Source organism: Phascolarctos cinereus, unplaced genomic scaffold (genome assembly GCF_003287225.1).
Source record: "Phascolarctos cinereus isolate Bilbo 61053 unplaced genomic scaffold, phaCin_HiC Scaffold_1;HRSCAF=81, whole genome shotgun sequence".
Classification (NCBI taxonomy): domain Eukaryota; kingdom Metazoa; phylum Chordata; class Mammalia; order Diprotodontia; family Phascolarctidae; genus Phascolarctos; species Phascolarctos cinereus.
In genome coordinates, this window is record NW_027555514.1 from 198002576 (window position 1) to 198015013 (window position 12438).

Genomic DNA, 12438 nt, shown 5'->3' on the forward strand with positions numbered 1-12438 from the left:
CAGAAGAAGGCAACAAAGTCAAACTCCTACATCCAAAGCCTCCAATAAAAATATGAATCAGTCCTAGGCCATGGAAGAGCTCAAAAAAAGGATTTTGAGAAGCAAGTAAGAGAAGTAGAGGAAAAACTGGGAAGAGAAATGAGAGTGATGCAAGAAAATCATGAAAAATGAGTCAACAGCTTGCTAAAGGAGACTCAAAAAAATCCTGAAGACAATAACACCTTAAAAAAATAGCCTAACCCAAATGGCAAAAGAGGTCCAAAAAGTCAATGAGGAGAATGCCTTAAAAAGTAGAATTGGCCGGATTGGAAAGGAAGTCCAAAAGCTCACTGAAGAAAATACTTCCTTAAAAATTAGAATGGGGGCAGCCAGGTGGCACAGTGGATAGAGCACCGGTCCTGCAGTCAGGAGGACCTGAGTTCAAATCTGGCCTCAAACACATAACACTCACTAGCTGTGTGACTCAGGGCAAGTCACTTAACCCCAATTACCCTCAAAAAAAAATTAGAATGGAGCAATTGGAAACTAGTGACTTTATGAGAAGTCAAGACATTGTAAAACAAAACCAAAAGAATGAAAAAATAAAAGACAATGTGAAATATCTCATTGGAAAAACAACCGACCTGGAAAGTAGATCCAGGAGAGATAACTTAAAAATTATTGGGCTATCTGAAAGCCATGACCAAAAAAAGAGCCTAGACATCATCTTTCAAGAAATTATCAAGGAAAACTGCCCTGATGTTCTAGAACCAGAGGGTAAAATAGAAGTTAAAAGAAGCCACCAGTCACTTCCTGAAAGAGATCCCCAAAGGAAAACTCCTAGGAACATTGTAGCCAAATTCCAGAGTTCCAAGGTGAAGGAGAAAATATTGCAAGCAGCCAGAAAGAAGTAATTCGAGTACTGTGGAAACACAATCAGGATAACACAAGATTTAGTGACTTCTACATTAAGGGATAGGACGGCTTAGAATATGATATTCTGGAGGATTACAGCCAAGAATCACCTATGCAGCAAAACTGAGTATAATCCTTCATGGGGAAAATGGATATTCAGTGAAATAGAGGGCTTTCAAGCATTCTTGATGAAAAGACCAGAGCTGAATAGAAAATTTGATTTTCAAATACAAGACTCAAGAGAAGCGTGAAGAGTAAACAGGAAAGAGAAATCATAAGGAACTTATTAATGTTGAACTGTTTATATTCCTACATGGAAAGATGATGTTTATAACTCGTGAGACCTTTGTCAGTGTTAGGGTAGTTGGAGGAGGAAAAAAAAATATGTATATAGAAAGATAGATAGAGGGCACAGGGTGAGTTGAAGATGAAGGGGTGATATCTGGAGAATAAAATTAAGGAGTGAGAGAGGATTATACTGGGAGAAGGAGAAAAGGAGAGGCAGAATGGGGTAAATTATCTCACATAAAACAGACAAGAAAAAACTTTTACAGTGGAAGGGAACTGGGAGAAGGTGAGAGGGAATGAGTGAATCTTATTCTCATTGGATTAGCCTTAAGGAGGGAATACTGTTAAACATTCAATTGGGTATGGAAATTTATCTTACTCTACAGGAAAATAGGGGGGAAGGGGATAAGAGAGGGGGTATGATAAAGGGGAGAGCGGACTGGGGGAGAAGTAATCAGAAGCAAACATTCTGAGGAAAGACAGGGTCAAAAGAGAGAACAGAATAAACAGAGAGTGAGATAGGATGAAGGGAAATATAGTTAGTTTTCTACAACATGACTACTATGGAAGTGTTTTGCATGACTACACATGTATAACCTGTATGAAGTTGCTTGCCTTCTCAATGAGGGTAGGTGGGGAGGGAGGAAGGGAGAAAATATGGAACCCAAAGTTTTAAAAACAAAAGTTAAAAATTGTTTTCACATGCAACTTGGAAATAAGATATATAGGCAATGGGGTATAGAAATCTATCCTGCCCTACAGGAAAGTAGAAGGGGGAGGGGATAAGAGAAGGGGGCAGACATAGAAGGGAGGGCAGATTAGGGAATGGAGTATTCAGAATGCACACTGTCTTGGGGTGGGGGGAGGGATGAGATGGGGAGAAAATTCGGAACTCAAAATCTTGTGGAAGTGAATGTTGAAAGCTAAAAATAAATAAATTAATAGAGAAAAAAAAGTTTGCACTGGAATCAGAGATAGAAATTATCCTCTCTTATCTTTGAATAGATCTCTGTCATTGACACTGAAGTGGATGAAGGAGAATCCGCAGTCTGAAGCCTCCTTTACTCGTGCCTTACTGCTCATTTCATCATTCCCCACAAACCTAAAAGCTTGACCAAGTACCTCCTTGACAAAGTACCCCAGTTTCCCTCTGATTGGTTCCCTATGAGTTCCTCTAGGGTAAACTAAATGGAGTTATTAAAATTATTGGGGGATTACTTTTCCTGACATCCTGCTGGGCACCCTTTGGCAATAACTTCCCCTGGGGAGGAAAAACAAATGAACAATCCCAGATAGGTACAGATGAGGAAACTGAAGCTCAGAGATAGGCCTGAGGTCCAAAATCCTGTAACCCAGAACCTGGGTTATACAAAGGTTTAAGGAGATGAAAATGATAGGAGAGAGCTATAACTTTTTAAATGGGTAAAACTTAATACGTAGTCCATCTCCAGTGGAAAAGTAAACGTAGTCCTGAAAAAACCTTTTGGAATAAAGTACAGCAATTCTCTGAGGATTATCCCTCAGTGACATTCCCTTTTGCTCCCAATCTGCTAGTAGTTTAGCTCCCTGAGATTACTCACTTAACCCATGTAGCCCTTGTCCCTGGATCCTAACAATGCCTTATTGGCTCCTCAAGGAATAATACTTTTCATTTCTTTTCTAACTAGTTCAGTGACCTGAGTTCAGAGGTAGCCTTGATTGAAAGCAATAATCCTATTTGGGGCAGTAGTCCTCCAGAGGTCCACTCATCCCTCCCCAGGCAGAAATTCAGCTTAAAATAGTTGAAAAATACAGCATGGCATGGAGGAAAAATCACTAGTCTTAGAGTCAAGGATACTTGAATTTAACTTCTAGTTCTGACACTAGGTTAGCTGTTTGATCCTGGGCAAGTCACTGAGCTCACTTTTCTCATCTGTAAAATAAGATTAATAATATGTAGCATCCATTTCAGAGTATCTCTCCAGAAGGTGGCTACTACTTTCACAGGTTCTAGGAAACCCTGTGGATTTATAACCTAAAATTATAACTCATGAGCTCCCATCAGTGAGCTTACCTTTAACAGTCAGCCATTAGATACAATTAGTTTAAAGCAAAGGAATTACCAAGATGATGATATAGTAAGAGCAGTAGCTGTAAAATATTCCCTCCAAACCTGTGGCAATCTTTCCCACAAATATACATACTTTCTGTGGAAAGAATGTGCATAAACTTAGAGCACAATGGTAGTAAGGCACATACTTTGAGAAGATATAGCCAAGGCTCTTCTGTCCTCATGGAATCCTCACTATGCAGATGATTCCCAGATCTATATATATCCAGCCCTAGCCTTTCTTCTGAGCTACAGTCACACATTGTCAACTGCCTCTTAGACAACTCTAATTGGATGTCTTCTGTAGGCATCTCAAACTCAATATGTTTAAAACAGAATTCATTATCCTTTCCCCCAAAGTCTTACCTCTTCCTAAATTCCCTATTCCTGTTAAAGGTATTACCATCCTCCCAGTTCCCCAGGCTCACAACCATAGCATCATTTTTGATTCTTCAACCCATATATTCAATCTGTTGTGAAATCTTATCGTTTCCACCTTTACAACATTGCTCATAAATATCCTCTTCCTTTTAGTCACTATGCTGTAAGCCCTGAGTCAACCCCTTATCATTTGGTACCTCAGGTTTGAGATTAGAATGAAATAAAACATTTGTGGTACATATGACAGTTAACAAAAGGCTTGCTTAGCCATAGCAGACTGACAAAGGACATTCAGAGCAGATCAAGAACATTCATTAAGGATAAAGTATTGATTCAACTGAGCGTAGGCTCCTGATGTTGTTCATGCTGCTGGTCTGCAGTCAGAACCCTAAGGTGCTTTGACCCAGTATCCCAAAGAGATCATAAAAATGGGAAAAGGACCCACATGTACAAAAATATTTATAGTGGCTCTTTCTGTGGGGGCAAAAATTGGAAATTGAAGGGATGCCCATCAATTGGATAATGGTTGAGCAAGTTGTAGTATGTGAATGTAATGGAATACTATTGGCTATAAGAAATAATGAACAAGCAGACTTCAGAAAAACCTGGAAAGACTTGTATGGACTGATGCTGAGTGAAGCGAGCAGAACCAGGAGAACGTTGTACACAGTAACAGCCACGTTGTGTGTTGACTTACTTTGATAGACTTAGCACTTCTCAGCAATGCAAGGATCTAAGATATCTTCAAAAGTCTCATGATGGAAAATGCAATTCACATTCAGAGAAAGATATATGGAGTCTGAATATAGATCGAAGCATACTATTTGTCTTTTTTTTCTTCCTCTTCTGTTTTGTTTTGTTTCTTCTTTCTTGTGGTTCCTCCTATTGGTTCTAATCCTTCTTTACAACATGACTAATGTGAAAATATGTTTAATAGGAATGTATATGTAAAACCTATATCAGATTGCATGCTGTCTTGCGGAGGGGGGAGAGAGGAGGGGGGAGAAAATTCAAAACTCAGAATCTTATGGAAATGAATGTTGAAAACTAAAAATAAATTAATTAACTATAAAAAAAGAACCTTAAGGTGGAATAGTAGACTTAAACCTGCATTTAGACAGAGCTAAGTTCAAATCTGACCTAAAGTGCTCACTAATTATGTGACCCTAAACAAGTCACTTTTCTCTCAGCCTCAATTTCTTCATCCATAAAGTGAAGATAATAATAGCACCTACCTCACAGGTTATTATGAGAATCAAATGAAATAAAACATATAGAGTGTTTTGAAAACCTCAATGCACTATATAAATGCTAACTATTATTTTTGTGTCTTGCTATTTTTGTATTCAAGTGACTAGGAAACTACGTCAATAGCCCTTGCCTTAATCTCTTGAGCCAATAAAATCTTAAAGACAGTTTCAATACCTTTTAAGGAAAAGCTAGCCTAAACTGCATAGGGTAAAGTCCTAGTATATTACTCCTACCATGCAGTGTAAACTAATGTAAGTGATCCAACTACCCATCATGAGGAATTGATCCAAGGTGACCCTAGGCAGGCTCACTTCTCTGGGTTTCAGTTTTCTCCCCTATAACATTTTGGGCTTGAGCTAGATGGTCTTTAAACAATCTTCTAGCTCTTTGTCCAAATGGTACTTTCCTATCTTATGACCAGCAACCTCCCTCTTTCTTTCTTAAACCCTGTGATTAAGAATCAAAAGCTTCTTGGACAAAACTCTAATGGCTTTCTCTTGGTCTTCATTCTTCTTAACCCACTGAGAACTTTTGGACTACTGCCTATTCCCTTCTTCTCCATACTCTCTCTAAGCCCAGATTTCATGGTACTTTTTTTCTCCTGGCTGTCCTTCTGCTTGTCTGACCATTTCTTCTCAGTTTTGCTGAATCAGCATCCTTGTCACACATACCATGCAGAGATATCCCTCCAGGATTTTTTCTTAGGTTTTCTTCTATTCATTTTCTGAACTAGGGGTCAGCAGACTGTGGCCATTGGTGACCCAAAAAAAGGTGGTTTTTATACCTTTAAATAAAGTTTTATTGCATTTAAAAATGTAAAAACTCTTCTCAGCTGGTGGCTATACAAAAACAAACTGGGTAGGTTTTGGCTCTCATTTTCCCAATGCCTGTCCTATACCTTCTTTCAATGATTTTTATCAACAATCAAATGGATTCATTTATTGGATAACTCCCAAATCTACATATCCAGCCCAAATCTCACTTCTGAGCTGCAAACACCAACTTTCTGTTGGATAGTTCCACCTGGATTTTCCATAATTATTTCCTAAATTTGCTTTTCCTCCAAACTTCCCCATATCTATTAAAGGGACAAATATCCTTAAGTCACTCAGGTCTGCAACCTCTATTCTCCTCTCCTCTCACCTCCTTTTTTGCCCTGTCAATTCTGTCTCTCCATCTCTTGGATCCACCACCTTCTCTCTAGTCATAGTGCCACCACCCTGGTTTGGGCCTTAATCACCTCACAGTTGGACTATTGCAATAGCCTCCTAATTGGATTCGCGCAGCTTCTAGACTCTCCTCTCTGTAATCTGTGTTCAACATAGATGTTAAAATGGTCTTCCTATAGCTTAAGTTTAACCTTGTCACTCAAGGACCCTTAGCAGCTCCTGATTTCAATCAATCATTAACAAGCATCATCAAATGCCTATTGTGTATTAGATCCTGGAAATACGAGTTTCTGTTGTTCAGTCATTCAGTAACATCCAATTCTTTGTGATCATATGGATTATATAACACACCAGACCCTCCACTATCCCTTGAAGTCTGTCCAAGATCATGTTTGTTGTTTCCATGACGCTATCTATCCATCTCATCCTTTGCCTTCACTCTTTCCCAACATCAGGGTTTTTTTCAATGAGTCTCCATCTTCTCATTATGTGGCCAAAATATTTAAGAGATACAAGTATAAAATGTTAAACAATCCCTGCTTGCATTGAGCTTATATTCTAATGAGGGGAACAGGCACATATAAAATATGATGAGCATAAATAAAAAGTTAATAAGTATATAAACATATATGATATATATATATTTAGTATGTATATGTGTATATCTAGTAGCTAAATACCAGCTAGTTTGGAAAAAATGATAATTGAGGGGATCAAGAAAAGGCTTCATGGAGAAGATAGTGTCTGAGCTGCATCTGAAAGGAAGAAAGGCCATATGAAGTGGAGGTAAGGGGGGGAGTACATTCCAGGCATGGAGGATAGCTGGTACAAAGAGACAGTGACTGGGGATGTAACATCATGAGTGAGAACCAAAGAGAAGGCCAGTTTGACTAGATTGCAGAGTATGGGAGACAGAGTAATGTCCAATGATGTTGGAAAAGGAGGTGGGGACAGTTTGTATCAGGCTCGTAAAGATAAACAGAGTACTTTATATGTTATTCTGAAGGCAATAGGAAGCTGCTGGTCAAAAGGGATATTGACATTGTCATATCTTTGATTAAGGAAAATTATTTTGACAGTTATGTGGAGAATGGATTACAATGGTGAGAGGCTTAAAGCAGGGAGACCAATTAGGAGGATATTGCAATAAACTAGGTGAGAGGTGATGAGGGCCTGAACTCAAGTGGTAGCTGTGTGGGTAGGAATAAAGGTTTGGCTATGAGAGATGTTGCGGAGGTAGAAATGACAAGATTTGGCAACTGATTGGATATGTGGGGTGAGAAAGAGTGAGAAGTAGATGACAATGCTCAGGTTGTGAACTGGAAAGTTGGTGGTGATTTTGACAGAAATAGGGACATTTGTAAGAGATGATAGTATTCTAGAAAAATAATGAGCTCAGTTTTGGAGAAGTTAAGTTTGAGAGGTCTCCAGGACATCCACTCTGAAATGTCCAATAGGAGTTTGGTGATGTGGGACTGCAGCTTAGGGGAGGGTTTAGGCTGGGTATGTAGATTTAGCATCATCTGCATAGAGATAATCATTAAACGCATCAGAACTAATGAGGTTACCAAGAGGGAAAGTATAGAAGGAGAAAAGAAGAGAGTCTAGGACTGAACTTTGGAGAAAACCCACAGTTAGGGGGCATGATATAAATGATGAGACAGCAAAGGAGATTGAGGAGTGGTCAGTCAGGTAGAGGGTGAACAGGAGAGAGAAGTGTAATAAAAACCTAGAGAGGAGATAGAATCCGACAAGAGATAGTGGTCATCAGTGTTAAATGTAGCCAATAGACTGAGAAGGCTGAGGACTGAAAGACTATCTTACTTGTGATTAAAATATCATTGTTAATGTTGGAGAGAGTAGTTTCAGTTCAGCGATCATGTTAAAAGCTAGATTGGAAAGGGCTGAGGCCTGAAGGAGAAGAGAGGAAATGGAGACATTGAGTTTAGACAATTTTTTCAAGGATTTTGGCTTACAAAGGGAAGAGAGATATAGGATCCAAATGGGATCACAAGAATCAGGCACAACTGAAATGACTGAACAACAACAAAACAATCCCTAAGCATAGTTGAGGCCAATCGAAGGAATAGGTCACAGGACTTAAGAAGGTTGAGGAAATCAGAGGTTAGGAACTTTGAGGGAACAACTACATGAATATTAAAGCCTCCCCACAGAAGGGCAGGAGTAGAAAAGATGGGGACGATTTAGGTACAAACTTCTTCAGTCTCTAGCTAACTCTTCTGCTTTAAGCTTCTTTCCCTGAGGACAGATGACTGAACACGGGTTGGAAGTTATGGAATACAATGACTCACGAGGGAAGTGTATCACAAAACTGCACTATTTCTTTGAGGAGGGGATGACCACTGACAAGATCATCCTGGAACCTGAAGGCCCAAGCCATGACCTGGCTGGTCAAAAGACCTTCAGTTGCTGCTCAGACAGTGTGGACTGAGGTGAAAGTGAAATCTGTTCTGTGGATCAGGCCTTCACAACCTACCGCCTGCAGGCTGGACTGCTACGAGTCACGTGACAGCTGCCTGAAATCCTTTGGCAGGCTGCAAGTGATCCACAGGCTGTTATGTTGTGAAGGCTCCTCTAGATAGTCTTTGCCTGCTGGGAGAGTATAATGGGGTAATAACGCCTATATCTGTATCTGTTAATGGACTCCTGTGATGGGTTACTATTTTGTAGTTTAATAACTGTACCTGTTAATGTGCTTTTGGGAGTTTTTGGTGATTAAAACATTTCTGTGTCTGTGCTGGAGGAAATAAATGGCTCTTGTATATTTGCTATCTATTACTTTTTACATGAAGGAACTTTTCTAGAAGGGACTCTGTTCTGGCCCTTTGGGGGAGATGCTAGATTTAAATGATTAAATAGTTATTAAAGCAATTTTCCTCTGAATTCTGGGGTGGAGGCATAATGAGCCAGATAGTATTATAAAAGTGTGATTTCTCCTCTTTTTGGGATTAGCCTTCCAGCAGAACTGAGCCTGCTCTGCTTAAGGCCAGAATTGAAGCTGTTTTATGGACAGGAGCCACATGGGCCTCAGCTGACATCAGCCTCATTTGGTGTCTGGTAGAGGACCATTTCATGCTCTTCTCAGTGTACTCTCCCAGGGAGTGCTGCTAGTGATAGCTCCTCTTTATTGAGAACCTCAAATAGAGTAGGCTTGGTATAATAATTACGTATCACCATTACACATATTTACACACAAACAAATGTCTTTTTGCAATTTACTTTGGTTTCATTACATTTTTGTCTAAGATAGAAGGTACCACTGCTCTTTGACTCTCAGGGAGAAGGCATGGAGCTAGAATTAGATATCTTGGGAGAGTGATATGGTGAATGTGGACTTTGGACCGCCCAATTTGGAGCTATTAGTAACTGGCCCCACACTGACCATCTGTCTCATGAGCTAGAAGGGTCTGGATTTGACCGGAAGAAGGAAACCTTGGCTGCCTTCCTGCTTCCTAAGATCCACCCTGATTTCCATGGAAGCAAAGCAGCCTACACAGTACTGCATAGATGGTCTCAGTCACAGAGCAGCCTTATAATCTACACACAATTACAGAATGTTTGAGCTGGAAAGAGACCTAACAAATCATCTTGGCCAATCTCCTCAGTTTACAGATAAGAAACTGTACTGTGGTTCCCACTCCACTACTAGAAAGATCTCTTTCACTCCTTTCTCCCCCTATCCCAGTTTTCTTCCCTTCCCCAAGGCAAAATTGGGAAGTTGCCAGTTTTCTTCTCTTGCCTCTTTGCAGCCACACTTTGTCCACTAGCCCTTTCTGTTGCCCTCCCCTCTTCCCCCCAGGCCTCAACTCAGTTAATACCTAATTACTACTTTTGTGTTATTGATGACAGGCTAAAGCTTCATCTCTTCCAGAATTATCTGCAACAGCTTAAAAAACTTCTATAATAATGGGTATACATGTCCATAACAGTTTGAAAGTTTGCAAAACCTTTACTCCTCATTTCTTTTGATTCCCCAAATGATCCAGTAGAATAGATGCCGCAGGTGCTCATGTTACAGATGAGAGACCAGAGACACTGAAAAGTTAAGTGACTTGATCATGGTCACACAGCTAGCAAGTATCAGAAGCTGGATTGAAATTTTAAAGGGCTCTTTCCACTATGAACTACTGCATCCCAAGGAATGAATATCTAATAGTAAATTTCAGACATTTCATTAGGTGTTGGAATGATATTCTTGGACTAGGGATCATTCGGTCTTCCTCTAAGTTTCCTTAATATTACTAATCTGAATTATTAGTCTGCTGCCGTTGAGACCGTTTCCCAAAAAGTCACGCTGTAGTGGTATAGCAGGTGCTACAGGAATTACCTTCTTGTTACAGATGAGGGACCAGGGACTCAATCTTAGGTCAGATTGAGGTAGTAGGAGTAATCCAAGCCCAGAGTTTGGTGGGCAAGATTGGTAATAGGAGAAGAGGGCAGGGGACTGAAGAGAAGAGGATGACATAGGGAGGAAATGGTTCATTAAAGGATCAAGAAGGGGAAGAGGAGAGGCAGGCAGACAACTGCCTTGGCTATGACTCTAAAAATCTTTAGTTACTGGGGTTAAGGGTTTCTGGGGTCTGTGTAACTAACTCTCTGCTCTTCTTTCCTGGATACACACTGGGTCATAGGCTGTGGGTCTGAGGGCAAAACACGCTTCCCTAGATGAGCTGATTAAGGTGCAGTTTTACCAAGCAACAGGGTGGTGGATTGGATAACATCCAGAATTCCCTTTGTGCCCTAGGGTTCTTTCAAGACAGGACAAATTAGGGACTACTCTTCCCCTCCTGTTTGCCATCCCTGAGGTTGAAACTCTATTGTCAGAAAGTTTCCCATACACGTGGAAAAAAATGGTATTGTGTTGCAGTTATTAGTAGATAAAGGATTACCTCCAGTGCAGGATTAGAGTTACTAAAAGAGTTTTACTGGAATAACCAAGTTAAGGATAGTAGGATTCAGAGAGATAGAAAGTATGGGGAAGATCAACACTTATCACCAGGAAAGGTTCATTAGAGTAGTGTGTGAGTTTGAGTCAGCAAAACACCCTTGGGAGAAGAGTCTGTGGAAGAACTAATCTAAGAAAAGAAATGATAAGATTGCATGTCAGTCAATAAAAGTGAAGGGAGAATCTGTAGCAGAGGGAGAGAGGCATTAAAAGACTATGAGAGGGTTAGAGGTATCTGGATCTTCTACCTAGCTAAGAGTGAGCCCATTTACTAGAAATGGTAGAAGGCATCTGAGTTATGTGAAATCAGGAGGGCTCACTCTTAGCTAGATGGGCATTACTAGATGGGCATTTACTGGGAGAAGATGCTCCCAGTAAATGGCCTCAGATTTTTCAAAGAAATATGAGGTAAAGTTCTCAGATGAAAGGGGAGGAGGAGAGGGAACCATAGGATGTTTGAGGAAGGATGAAAAGGTTTGCACAAGTCACTGTGGTGAGAGAATAGTGACTTGCTGCAGTGAGGACCCAGTTAAGATTATGTAACCTGAATTTGTAGCAGGCAGCATGGTTATTCAATCAAACTATAGCAAACAAAGCTCTGGGCAAGGCAAACAAGATGAGTTTTGTTTAAATTAGACAGTTCTTCATTCACCAAGATTCTGCATTGTCCCATTAAATCTCAACCCCCCCCCCTTTTTAATCAGTTACATGCAAATGAGGTGAGGGGCCATAGTGTCTTGCATCTCAACGCAGTGCACCATCTCATTTTGTCTGCAAAACTTTTCTTCATACTCCCATTCTTCCAATTTTTAATAAATACAAATTCTTTGTCTTCCTTTAAGCTATAAAACTGTTCTTTTCCCGACAAAATATCATGCAACAACTTTCAGAAAGTAATTTGTCTTCATATTTATGACACAGTTAATTTTCTGTCCCAAGCTGCTTAAGCGTATTTAACAATTGTATTTCTTCAGGCATATATTTTAGCAGTTTTTATTAAATTGAAGTTTTTTTCCTACTTCTTTAAGGAAGCAAAAAGTTTGTCTGTGATGGAAGCAATATCTTACATCCTTTACCAGTTTATTTAAAACTTTTCCTTTATGCAAAAGTTCTCTTTCCATTGCTTTCAGCATTAATCTACTTCATATGAAAATGGCAGTACCTTAAAGTGACAGTAGATAGCAAGTTTTTTGAGGGCTACATGAATACATCTTATTCACCATGGTATCATTCATGGTGTCCAGCACAGTATGTGGAACATCAGAAAAATTTTATAAATACTTTGCCTTTGTATTGACTGGCCCCCATGTCTGGAATGCTCTCTATCCTCATTTCTATCTCTTGGAGTCCCTGCCTCCCTTCAAAACTTAGCTCAGGTGCCACCTTCTGGTCCCCTCATG